At 39.6% G+C, this 13,186-nt stretch overlaps 1 long non-coding RNA gene across 4 annotated transcripts in view; it reads left to right on the forward strand.

The window, feature by feature from the left end:
* The first annotated feature begins 9,285 nt into the window (after window positions 1-9,285).
* Window positions 9,286-13,186, forward strand: part of LOC112819928 (uncharacterized) — a 69,938-nt gene continuing 66,037 nt past the window's right edge. For all 4 annotated transcript variants that reach the window (XR_012376804.1, XR_012376803.1, XR_003206997.2 and 1 more), the window contains exon 1: window positions 9,286-9,490. This is a non-coding gene — a long non-coding RNA (uncharacterized lncRNA). The remainder of the gene's footprint in view (window positions 9,491-13,186) is intronic.

The raw sequence follows: 13,186 nt of genomic DNA on the forward strand, positions 1-13,186 counted from the left end.
ATGGCACTACATCAAACTAGAAAGCCTCTGCACAGCAAAGGGAACTATCAACAAAATGAAAAGGCTACCTACTAAGTGAGAGAAGATATTTGCAAATTACATATCCGATACAGGGTTAATATCCTTACCAAAAAACAAACAGGCTGATTAAAAAATGGGTAGAGGATCTGAGTAGACATTTTTCCAAAGAAGAAGATGGCTGACAAGCATATGAAAAGATGCTTAACATCACTCTTGATCAGAGAAATGCAAATCAGAACCATAATGAGATACACATTACACCTGTCAAAATGGCTATTATTAAAAAGACAAGAAATAACAAGTGTTGGCAAGGATGTAGAGAAAAGAGAACCCTTGTGCACTCTTGATGGAAATGTAAAGTGTTGCAGCTGCTATAGAATACAATATGGAGGTTCCTTGAAATACTAAAAATAGAACTACCATATGATCAAGTAATTCCACTTCTGGGTATTTATCCAAAAATAAAAACAAAAACACCAATTCAATAAAATATGTGCACCCCTTTGTTCATTGTAGCATTATTTGCAATAGTCAATATTTAGAAACAACCCAAGTGTCTGTCAATGGATGAATGGATAAAAAGATGTGGTGCACATATATATAGTGGAATACTACCCTGTCGTAAAGAAGAATGAAATTCTGCCATTTGTGACAACATGGATGGACCCTGAGTGTATCATGTCAGGTGAAATAAGTCAGAGAAAGACCAGTACCATATGATTTCACTTATATGTGGAACATAATAAAGCAAAAAAAACAAACTTCATAGATGGGAACGGGTATGAGCGAATTGGGTAAGGGGATCATGAGGTACCAACTTCTAGTTGATAAATAAGTCACGAGGATGTAATGTACAGCATTGTGACTATAGTCAGTAATGTATTGCATACTTGAAAGTTGCTGAATAAATCTAGAAGGTTCTCATCATAAGAAAAAAAACATGTAACTATGGTGACAGATGATAACTAGACCTATTGTAGTGATCATTTTATAATATATACAAATATTGAACCATTATGCTATGCCCCTGAAATTAATACAATGGTGTATATGTCAATTGTACTTCAATTAAAAAACATTAAAAAAAAAAACCATGATGAGTGACAGTTTGTGAGAGACAACAGCTGTGGCATTAGATTTTCATCATGTCAGGCCTGAGATCTGTATTTCAGGGCACTTTTTTCCATTGGCACTGATCCTGAAGGACAACAGTTGTCCTTCTGTTAGCTATTTGCTAACCCACCTGTTGCCTCCATGGGCTAAAAGATTAACAGGGTTGCAATGGGAAGTGAGCCATTTCAGAGATCTGGGTTGATTAAGGCCTTCATATAGCATTTACCTTCAGAAGTTTAAACAAAACATTATCTGGTGTTATCAGCAAAAATAATAGTATATGTTGTTATTCCCATTCTAGATAAAGAAAACCCTTCAAATTATAATGTCTGCTTCAAATGTATACCCACAATTAAAGAGAGAATAGATATCTACTTTTTTCAGTTATATAAAAAATATAGTTTTTGTACTAACTATACCTAATATATAGTCAAATACTAAAGAATTCAAGGCAAAAGGGAATTTATATAATTTTTCCCTTTTTGATAAATAGAATAATTTAATAGTCATGAAACCATCTTCTTCAAATAAAGTTATTGGTAAATGGTTAAATATCAATATTTGGATAAATTAACTGTGGTACATCCATATAATAGAATATTATGAGCAATGAAAAGGAACAAACTCATAAGATGCAAGAAAATGGATGAATCTTATATGCATTAAGCTAAATGAAAGAAGCCAAATTCAAAATGCTGTCCTCCCTGATTTATATGGCAATCTGGAGAGGGGAAAAATAGAGAGGAAAGAGATCAGTCGTTGCCAGAGGTTTGGGGGAGATTAGGATCTGACTTCAAATGAGTTTGTGGGGAACTTGAGGAGTGATGAAATTTCTTTTATTTGCTTGTGGTTATATGACTATATGTTTGTCAAAATTTACAGAATTTTGCACTGAGAAGACTAAAAATTACCTCATATAAATTATACCTTAATTTTATCTATTTATTTTTAAAGATTTATTTATTTGACAGAGAGAGAGACACAGCAGGAGAGGGAACACAAGCAGGCGGAGTGGGAGAGGGAGAAGCAGACTTCCGGCTGAGCAGGGAGCCCAATGCAGGGCTTGATCCCAGGACTCTGGGATCATGACCTGAGCAGAAGGCAGACACTTAATGACTGAGCCACCCAGGCACCCCAAATTATACCTTAATTTTAAAAAATAAAAAATTCAATATTGTTATAGAACTGTTTCCCCCCAAAATAGGTGTTTTAATGTGAAGGAGCTATTTGTCATTACAGGTATTGCAGATCTAAAAATCCTCATTAGACTATAAATGTACAAAATGAGTCATCAGGCTGTACTGTTAATAGAAATTGAACTGTGTGAACAGCAATATTTTAGTAAGAATATAAGCCTTATGAAGAGTTGTAGATATTGTGAGTTTTTTTGCACTTTTGTGTTCAGGTATATTAAGCGTAAGAGGTATTGTATATTTGAATTTTGCTCTTTTACATTTGAGAAATTAAGACACTTGATTGAAAGAAAACCAGGAATTCTCTACTAGTAGATTATTCACGTTCAGTTTTGGAATGCTCTATGCGTATTTTTCTAATACAACTTCATAAATGGTCAAAAGTGGATTGTTTAGCTTGTGCATATATACTAGTTCTCCAGCCTGAGAATATATTCACACATCTCTTTATTCATTATTTTATTGTAATCTAACATTCTTATTAGTAATTTTTCTACATAAGGAGCTCTTTGGTAATATTCATAGGGGTGGCATTTGGTACAGTATCTGGAAGAAGAAATCAAGAAGGAAGTACTCCTTTTCACTTTCCTATTTACGCTAATTTCACTATCACTTTTGGAGTCACTCAGGGTTAAAACCTGGTTGTTGTTTTTCACTCCGTCTTCTTCCTTCTCCCCACGCACAGGCATTTGCCAGGTCATGAGGCTCCTACCTCTGCTTGTCTTATAAAGTTACCTCTTCCCCAAGTCACTAGTAACTTGGTGGTGCTCCAAACTGGTTGTGTACATAAGCCAGGAAGGTATTAGAAAAAGAAATATAGATACCTAGGCCCAGTCTAGAGGTGCTGAATCAGAATCCCTAAGTAGAATCCAGGGATCTGTACTTTTTTTTTATAAATAATTTTTTTTTAAAGATTTTATTTATTTGAGAGAGAGAGCACAAGCGGGGTGAGAGGCAGAGGGGGAAGCAGTCTCCCCGCTGAGCAGGGAGCCCAACACGGGGGTCCATCCCAGGACTGTGGGATCGTGACCTGAGCCAAAGGCAGATGCTTAATGACTGAGTCCCCCAGGTACCCCAGGAATCTGTATTTTTTGACAGCTTCCTAGAAAAATGCAGAAAGCTGCCTAATTACAGTACCTAGATAACATCTGTTCTCAAAACTGAGAGATTAAGGAAGGGTAATGTGAGAAGTGGAGCTAAGACATCCAGGTCCTCCAGAGAATACCAAGCCACAGTGGGCCATGTTTCCCCTTTCCCCCCTTCTGGCCCCCTAGTTCAAAACATCTGACAATTAGGCTTTTATCCCAATCCAAAACAAAAGCACAAACAAGATATTTATCCAGAGGCACTGAAAACACTGCCTGGGGGAAACATTGGCAACCTAGTAGCACAGTGGGTTACTGATGCCCTAACACAAAATTATTCTGGAATTTAAGGACTCAGAAGCTTATGTCTCCTAAACTGATGCCTTTCTGATGCCTCTTTCTAAATATAAAAACACAACCAAGATCCCTAGACATTTGAAGAAAGCCTGCAAAATAAAATAAATGTAGCAGGAAATACATATAAGCATGGCAAAGGAAATACAAATAATTTAGGGAACAAAGAATTCTTAAACAAACAAAAAGTCCTAATAAGTTTATCAGAGAAATTGAAGCAGATAAGATGTTGTAATAAAAGAATAATCAGACACTAAGTAAGAATCCTGGGAAACTGAATACATACTTCCCAATATGAAAATATAAATAGAAGGATAAGAAGATAAAATTAAGAAAATTGCTGAAAATATAGTGCAAAGAATCAAGAAAACAAGATAGAAGAAGAGCTATCAGAAAAAGAGTTGTCCTAGAAATCCAGGATCTAATTAATAGCACTTCCAGAAGGAGAGGTCAGAGAAAATGGAGAAAGGAAACATTTTAGAGAGCTAAAGGAAGCCTTGAGTTCTCAGATGGAAAGTTTCTGCTAAGTGACAGATAGAATAAATGAAAAAAATGCCTACAACTAGAAACAACACTGAAAGTACAGAAAGCTTAGAATAGAGAGAAGAAATTTAAGGTGGATGAAAAGGAAATAAAGGATTAAGATTCAGGCTTTTATCTGATTTTTCATCTGCAGTACCGGGAGAAGACACTGGAGGAACGCTGTCAAACCTTTGCAAGAAAGTGATTTTCAACCAAGAATTCTATACCCAGCTTAAATATCAGTTAAATGTAAAAGCGGAATAAAAACATTTTCAGGAACGTAAGAATTAGTCCATTTATTTCCCAGGTCCTCTCTCTTTAAAAGATACTGGCGAGTGGAGTGCTCGCTTCGGCAGCACATATACTAAAAGATACTGGCGAGTGGAGGGAGAATGTTAGGAACAAGGAGATTTGGAAAACGGTCTCTGACCTGGGGGTGCAAGGTGAGCAGTCTCTGTGATAGTTGTGCTCCAGGCCTGCAGTGTGGTCGGTTCGGAGGCTGGAGGCGCAGCAGGGACTGGGGATCTAGAAAAAGAAGTTTCCATGGACCAGGTAGTATGTTTGAAAATGTTGGAAGAAATTATGGGAGATAATGGGGAAAAAAAAGAGAAAGACCATTAAAAACTTTATGAGAAACAGAGTGTAGAAAAAGACATATAATCACAACTATACTACATTTGCTGCCATGAAGACTATTCACATAGTCTTAGCAATACCATTGTTGTTGTTGTTTTTATTTCAGTGTTAAACCTTTAGACAAACCCCCGAACAGTTGAGATATATATAAAAATGTTACCAATCCCAATAAGGTAAAAAGGGAAACATTCCTATGACAGAATTTAACAGCTACAAAGAGAAAGAAAGTGAGGAGAATGGGAAGGAGCATATATCCCCTTTTAACAAAGTAGATATACATACTGTCACTGATCTTAAAAAAATCTTCTGAGGCTTAAATATTAAAAGTCATAGGTGGATTTAAGAGAGCTAAATCTTCACCGATCATAAGCAGGAAATCAATGGATAATATAGTTCCAGGCATGTAATATGCAATTGATAAATGTCACTTCTTTATCTTGATCAGAAACATTAAAGAGGGGCACCTGGGTGGTGCAGTTGGTGGAGCGTTGGACTCTTGGTTTTGGCTCGGGTTCTGATCTCAGGCTCATGAGACTGAGTCCTGAGTAAGGCTCGAGCTCAGCATGGAGTCTACGTAAGACTTTTATCTGCCTCTCCCTCTGCCCCTTCCCACAATCCCCTCCCTGTGCTCAAGTGGGCAAAGTTCTCTCTCTCAGATAAATCTTTAAAAAGAACATTAAACAAGTACATTTAAGGGGCGCCTGGGTGTCTCAGTCAGTTAAGTGTCTGACTCTTGATTTCGGCTCAGGTCATGATCTCATGGTCATGGGATGGAGCCCCCCTTCTCGTTCTGCATTCAGCCAGGAGTCTGCTTGAGCAGGTCCGCTCTTTCTCTCTCAAATAAATAAGTAAATTAAAAAAAAAAAAAAAGAATTACATGTAAGTACAAAGTCCTCACTATGAATTACATTAAGTAAGTCCTCACTATGACATTCATGATTCACTATAATTTCAAAACAGCTACAGTTTTGGGTTTACTCTTCCTTATATGTCAGAAGATAAAATTAAGGAAATTAATGTGAAGGGAGATTGAGGAGAATAAGGAGTATGGATTTGGAGAAGCTGATAGACCTTGATCAAATTAAATTTTATCAGTAGAGTTCAAAAGACACACATTTTAGTGTTGGCCAGGATGAAGTCTTTAGGCTAATCTTTGCTTGAAAAGAAAAGATCACATTTAGTCTGGCACAATAGGGATTCTCTTTGAAAATAGTTCTAATTAGAAACTTTGGAGTACTTTTCTTTAATCCCCTTAATATTGCAAATATCATGAAAACCACAATGAGAAACTGGAGGCAACATAAAGAAGATTATTGGTGTCTACAAGCAGCGTAACAAGAGTGAGTCGCTCTTTTGTGCCCCCTGGCAATTTGGGTGGCTCAGAAGGGAAGAATGACTCAGCTTGAAATACAGGGCAGTAATGATAGCTGGTAAAATCAGTTGAAAAAAAAAAAAAACAAAACAAAACTGAGAAGATCTTTCTTATATTTCAAGAGTCCTATTTGTCATGGATGGAGACTGCAGTCAGGTTGTTTTAGTGGGGTGGCTGTGGGCAATATGTGTTCTCCCCACCAATAATTTCGTTAACAGTTAGGTTCATTTGTTGTAAGCAATAGAAACCAACCGGGGCAAACTCCTGGCCCTATTAAAATAATTAACGATAAATTATAATAAAATAATAAATAGTCTAAAATAGTAAGTTAAAAATAAACATTAAACATGTTAGACTTAAAACAAATGAAAAACATTTGGAAAGACACTTGTGTAGCTTAGAACAAAAGAAGTTAAACAACTGGCACTTGGGGAGGACAGTGGCTAGGGTTACTGTGGTGTTCTCAGTGGACAGACTGACACATCTGGTTAGTGTCTTCCAGCATGACAACCGAAATGACTCTGCTTTGCCACTCACTGCATTTTTGGGACTCACCCAGATTTAGATGTGCAGGACAGAAATTAAAGAGTCATGTGTTTCACCCTTGGGAGGAAGGGGGTAGGGAAACTGGTTGACGTCCTGCACTGAAATGTTAGGATGATGAGAGTTTTCTTAGAGGAAAGACGGAGAACCAGTGCTGGGCCAACAGAAACAGATGCCTACTACAAACGGTCAAGAGCTTTTAAAGAGACATTACTATCTTGGAGCTGCCTCTCTGGTCCTGCTCTTGTCTTTTCTGACTGTTATAAGGATTCCCTTCATTTTCTTGCCCTGATCCTAAGATATTTTCCGTTTGCCTCTCAATGTGGTTATAGTTTTAGCTATAATTATTTTTTTTCTTTATTTTAGGGCTTACTTTTATGGTCAAACTAATTTTGTGGTAGAATTTTGTCTTCTCCAATACCATAGATAGAACAAGTCCCTGCTGATACCTTGATTTTGGACTACTAGTCTCCGGAACTGTGGAAGAATAAATTGCTATTGTTTTAAGTCACCCAGTTTGTGGTACTCTGCTATGGCAGCCCCAGGAAACTAATTCACACCTGCCTCGTATTTCCTCTTTTTTTATTCCATCGGCCTTAGATTGTCACCATTACTACAAACCAGTACTTCCAATATTTTATTATACACACAAATCACCTGGAAATCTTGCTAAAGCGTTGATTCTCATATGCTAGTTCTGGTCGAGCCAGAGAGTCTGCATTTCGTACAGATTTCTAGGTGATGTCCATGCTGCTGGTCCAAAGACCACACTTGGAGAAGAGCCAGCAAGGAGAGCTCTCTTGTCAGATATGTGTCAGATCTAGGCTTTTTGCCACAATGCTAACAGGGATAAAGTGGGGGAAACTTACCCAGCGAGATGAAAAGAAAATGAGTAAACAAATAAAATATCCCAGGGAAGAATAGAGAAAATTCCAAAATAGACTCCAAGATTATTCTCCAATCTCCCAACCTCTCCCAGTAACTCCCCTAAAAAAAAAAAAAAAGGATTTCAAATTTGCCTTCTAAAGACATACATTTATCAGTATAATACTAAGTTGGTATCTTATGTGGTCACTTTTTATTTTTTCAATTGTGATTTCAAAAGGAAACCGTGCAGAGATGAGTGGGCACCATAATAGAACGCTACAAGCCAACTACCTTGAAGTTAGTGAAGTTTCTCTTGTACTTGGGAAGAGTGATCATTTGCAAAGGTCCAGAGACTAACTCTCAGAGCTTTTCGAATTGCCTGTTCTTAGGTTTCATCTTCAGAGATAATGTTTCTTTAGGCGGGAGATCTGGTCCAGGAATTAGTGTTAAAAAGCTCTGTAGCTAAATCTGATGCAAAGTCATGCTTAGGAAATAACGGTCTGAAATAAAATTTACTCTATAGGTACTACATTTTACTTCATAGCAGAATGTCTAATTAAAAAGAAAAAGAATGTGTCTATATTAATATACAGTTAAGCAAAATTGTATATATAACCAGTTTTAGAAATCGGGTTGCCTGGTATCAGAACTCCAAAATCAATTTTAGAACAAAGTGTTCTCCATTGTGAGAATGTTTCCTAGCGTCTTCACAGAATAATGTCTCACACCGTCATCCTCTGGCTAGTAGTTTTCCAACTTTAGCGTACATAGGCATCTCTGATGGGCTGTTCATTAAGATGGATTTCCAGGGATGCCTGGGTGGTTCAGTTGGTTAAACGACAGCCTTCTGCTCAGGTCATGATCCCAGGGTCTTGGGATCGAGTCCCACATCAGGCTCCTTGCTCAGTGGGGAGCCTGCTTCTCCCTTTCCCTCTGCCCCTACCCCTGCTTGTGCGCACACACTCTCTCTCCCTCTGACAAATAATCTTCCAAAAAAAAAAAAAAAAAAAAGATGGATTTCCAGGTCCCACCGCAAGACATTCTGCGTCTCTGGTTTGGAGCGGGGTCTAAGAACCTGCACTGTGGCCACATCCCCCCAGCCACTCTCCATGCAGTGAATGGTCCGGGAGCTGCAGTTGGAGAAACCTTGCTGTACTATTGCTCTCCATGTAGAATCCTGGAGACGAAGAAGTAAGTATGACTGCTCAAGAATCTGCATTTTAACAATCTGTCCCGGGACCTTTCAGAGGGTAGTGACAGACTGAAAATGAGCAGGGCATCTAATCAGCAACCGAGATGGCAGATAGTAACGTCTTTATGAAGCGTTTTTACAGTAAGTCACCCAAGCCCGCACATCATGCCAAGTTCCAACCTGATTTGCGTCACTGCCCTTGTGGGTTTGTGCCAAGACTAGTTACCAAACATATTGAAAAGATAACCTAAGAAAATGCGGGATAAAAATAAGATGCAGGCCTAGGACGACAGAAGCAAACTCTGAGCGGAGGTCACCTACAAGTCACCGTGGAAGGACGATGTTAGGGATTTGTTCCAACAAGCCTTTGATGAAAGAATTTGATTAGTGGGCTATCGAGCTCTTCAAGTCAAAGAAAACAAAGCCAGTCACTTCCCCGCTTTGGTCGGGATTCAAAGGCTGTAAAGTCGGCCCCGCTCTGCTGAAAGCGCCGGTACTGGTCTGGCGTGCAGGAAAGGGCTCGCGGAGCAGGCGGCGGCGAGGACCCGCGAGCGGCAGCCGCTGACGGGGAAATCCACTGGCAGCGAGCGCGGTGAGTCAGCGCTGAGTCACGCTGGGCGCTACGTGCCGGCCCAGGCGGCGCGGCCCCGGCACCGACCCGCAGCCGCGTCCTCAGCCGAGCTCGCGGCTTCCTGGAAGGCCCTCCCCGCGCCGAGAGCTGCGTCCGCTCCCCCGCCCCGCAGGGCCCCCGCCGCCGCACACTTGCCTGCGAGCACGGCGTCCTCGGCCCAGCCTGGTGACATCCAGGATTCCGCGGAGGGGGGAGGGGAGGGTCACATGTGGCAGTCGGTTACAGGGTTGCGGCGGATGCTTCAATCCCATGTGTTTCCTCAAAACTGAGATTCCAGTTGCTCTGGCTTTTTTTTTTTTTTTCGTATTTGTTAGGCTTTTCTTTTCTCTCTTTCTCTCTCTTTCTTTCTTTTTCTTTTTTTTTTTTTCCTGGCAGGGGAGTGACACGCAGATCTTTTTATAGTTTCCAGTATTTTAAATGAAGCACAGGAAGAATGGATTAATAAAACATGTGTTGAAAATTATGCATCAAATCGTCACACTGCTTTGGGGTCTAAAGTTATTATAATGTGGCTCCAGTTGTAGCTTTGAATGCTGGGTAACGGGGGGAGAGACGTATTAACTCTGTTCTGATTGCCTATTGTTGGTAACAATACAAAACAAACCTCCAGATTTTTGCTGTTGTGTCCTATCACCTTTTCTAATAACTATTTTCTAATAGTTTTCTAATAACTTTTCTAATAACTATAATTATTCTAAAGACTGGAAACGTGTTTGATAATCATGTGGTGTGGGTTACCAAAGAACAGGGGAGCCATGTCTTTGTGGGCCTTGTACCTTAACTAATACCCAGTTGTCCTGAGGTACAAAGGATGCTTTGTTGGTCTTACAAAATATGAATGGTAAGGATCACATCTTTGCTGAAAGGTGATAGCAGCTATTATGTCATGAAGCCTAGCTAGTGAGATAGTCCTGGTATGGGCGGGGTAATTCTGATTTTGAGGCTGACTGATTTTTAAGACAGAGTCAGATGGGGTCTTTAGAAGGTGTCGTGCCAACTGTTGCCAGTTGTTCTGCTTCTTCAGGAGAATTCTAGCCCTCTTCATCCCTGTGTGTGTTTGAGATGATGCAAGACATTCGAGAGTTCTTGTACTTTGACAGCTTTTCTTGCAGAGGAGGAGAGGGAAGTACTTAGAGGTTACACTGACCCACCAAGGTTACAGAGAAGCATGGCTGCCCAATTTTTTATAAGAAGGGAAAAGCTACCAAATAAAATAAGGAAACATGAAAATCGATGCTGAGAGGCCAGAAAAGGAAAATTTATATGGACCAGAAACGGAATCTAATATACTCGAATGGTTGATAACCAGAAACATACTTAATGTGCATACTTATGTACAACCCTTTAAAAAAAGGACATGTCAAATTATTCCTGTATAAAATATTTAAAAGCTTAACTAAGTGTATGCATCATTTGATATTGAAAAAAATGTGCTTGATTCGGATTCGCTTTATTAGCTGATCCATATTGATACTGCTTTGGCACTTAACAGGTTCAAAGTTGAGTTTGAAACCCAAGTTACTTTACAACAGTGTGAACTTGGGCTAGTTTCTTAGCCTCACTAGGCCTCAGTTTCCTCCTCTGTGAAAAGGAGATTATAATTACTATTTCATGGGCTTGGAGGCAGGATTAGAAGAGATGATGCCTATAAAAGGTTTAGCATAATGCCAGGCACATTTGAAAAAAATCCCTCAGTAAATGAAATCTTATATCCTGTTGTCACTGTTATTGAACTTGATTGATTGATTAGGTCACAAGGATATAGTATTTTGTCCAGATCACAGCACTAATAAAAGCTTTGAGAATAAATATTACAGACACATTGGTTCACTGACCTTGGGCAAGATCCTTGGGTAAGACCGTAAAAACTTCTGGGCAAGTATATAATGGCCTTTGATTATGAGAGGAAAGCTGGAAGAGAAATAAGGGAAGTTGAAATCGAGGGAATGCCTATAATCAGTTGGCCAGATAAGTGGTAAGTGATGTAAAGTAGCCAGGCAAGAGCCCTTTTCTTCTGTCCTCAGAGAGAGCAACTTGACAAGAGGATAGCAGTCACTAGACAGAATATAACATTTGTCCTTTAAATTATAGAACAATTCCCTTGCCATGTAGTAATGCGTTAGTTTTTGGAGATAGAAATTTGTTTCTTTCCAGATGTAAAGCCAACGAGCTTAGCTACTAATGGAGGTTAGTGACTAGTCTCCCATCAGCCTCTCCAAGCAGCTCTGAGTCCCCTACTCTTAAGAGGTAACAGTCTCTTGCAATAATAATAAGTATTTCTTTTAGAGTTACCCCCCAAATACAGTAACTGCTTTGTAAACACCTGCAGTCTCCTCTTTACAGAATCAAGGGTGAATGCCATCACTAAAGCAGCTGCCTTCTATGAGACTTATTTGCTATAATGGCTTTCCATTTATTTCCTTTTATAAATCCATTCACTAATCTCTGAAATTTTCAGTACTAGATTCTGGAAACTGAAAAATGAACCAGGCAGACAAGGCCTGATCATAAAGGTTATGTTCTGGTAGGGAAAACAAATGTTTAAAGAGTTAAGCAATGAACAAATTTCACTAAGTATCAACAATTCTAAAGAAATTGATAAGTGCTAGAAAGGAAAATTCATAAGGTGCAATCTTAGAGAATAGCAGAGGGAATTTGTTTATATAGTTAGATCAAAGAAAGCCTCTCTCGAGTAGGTAACATTTAAGCTGAAGTTTGAAAGGTAAGCGGGTTGCACAAAGCGGGGGGAGTAATGTTTCAAGCAGAGGGCACATCAAGCACAGAGAGCTGAAGTTGGGAAGCACCTTGGTTGGTTCAAAGAACAGCAAGCAAGGGAGGGGATGGGTAACATGATGTGAGGTCGGAGAGGTAAGGAAGCCACATCCTGCTGAGCCTTGAAAGCCGTAACAAACAGTTTGGATTATATGCTTAGTAAAATTGGCAGTCATTGAAAGGTTTTCAGCAGGGGTTCCATGATAAGATTAGCATTGCTAGAAGATTGCTGCGTGGGGAGTGCCTCGCAGGGGACAGGACTGGAATGGGGGTGCCTGTAGCATAGGCACAACAATGGGTGAGGTAGGCTGATGTTGGGACAGGTAACTAGCAGTGGAAAGAAAGAGAAGGGGAGGAATCTGAGAAATACGCTGGAGGTAGAAGAGCCAGAATGAGCTGCTAGATTAGAGTGAGAGTCAAGAGCCAGTGAGCTCAAAGATGACCTCTACTTTTCTGGGTCTTGAACTTTGGGAAGTCATAAGCACTCGGTACTTTCCTGGCCAGTATTTAAAGTTAGGAGTTCAGACTCATGTGTGAACATATGTACACACACACACACACACACACACACACACACACACACTTGTGAAAACACCCACTGCCCCTTGTGAAAATAGAACATGCTGAGAGGACTAAGGTCAATATAAGAAATGATTGAGCGCTTTTCGCTGAATGTCCCACACTTAATGGTGTTCTTTTCTACCTCTGTACTTTTATACAGGCTGTTGCAAGGAACATATAATGTCCTTCCCTCTCCTCTCTGTGTATTCTAATCCAGTTTAATCTTAATGCACAGGAAAAGTCCCATTTTCGCTGGGAAGCCACCACCGACTGCCAGGTCAAATGGAGCTCACTTTCTATAGGACCTTGCAACATACATTCATG

This window comes from Callorhinus ursinus, unplaced genomic scaffold (assembly GCF_003265705.2).
Source record: "Callorhinus ursinus isolate GAN/ISIS: 27379988/994484 unplaced genomic scaffold, GSC_fseal_2.0 scaffold3, whole genome shotgun sequence".
Lineage (NCBI taxonomy): Eukaryota > Metazoa > Chordata > Mammalia > Carnivora > Otariidae > Callorhinus > Callorhinus ursinus.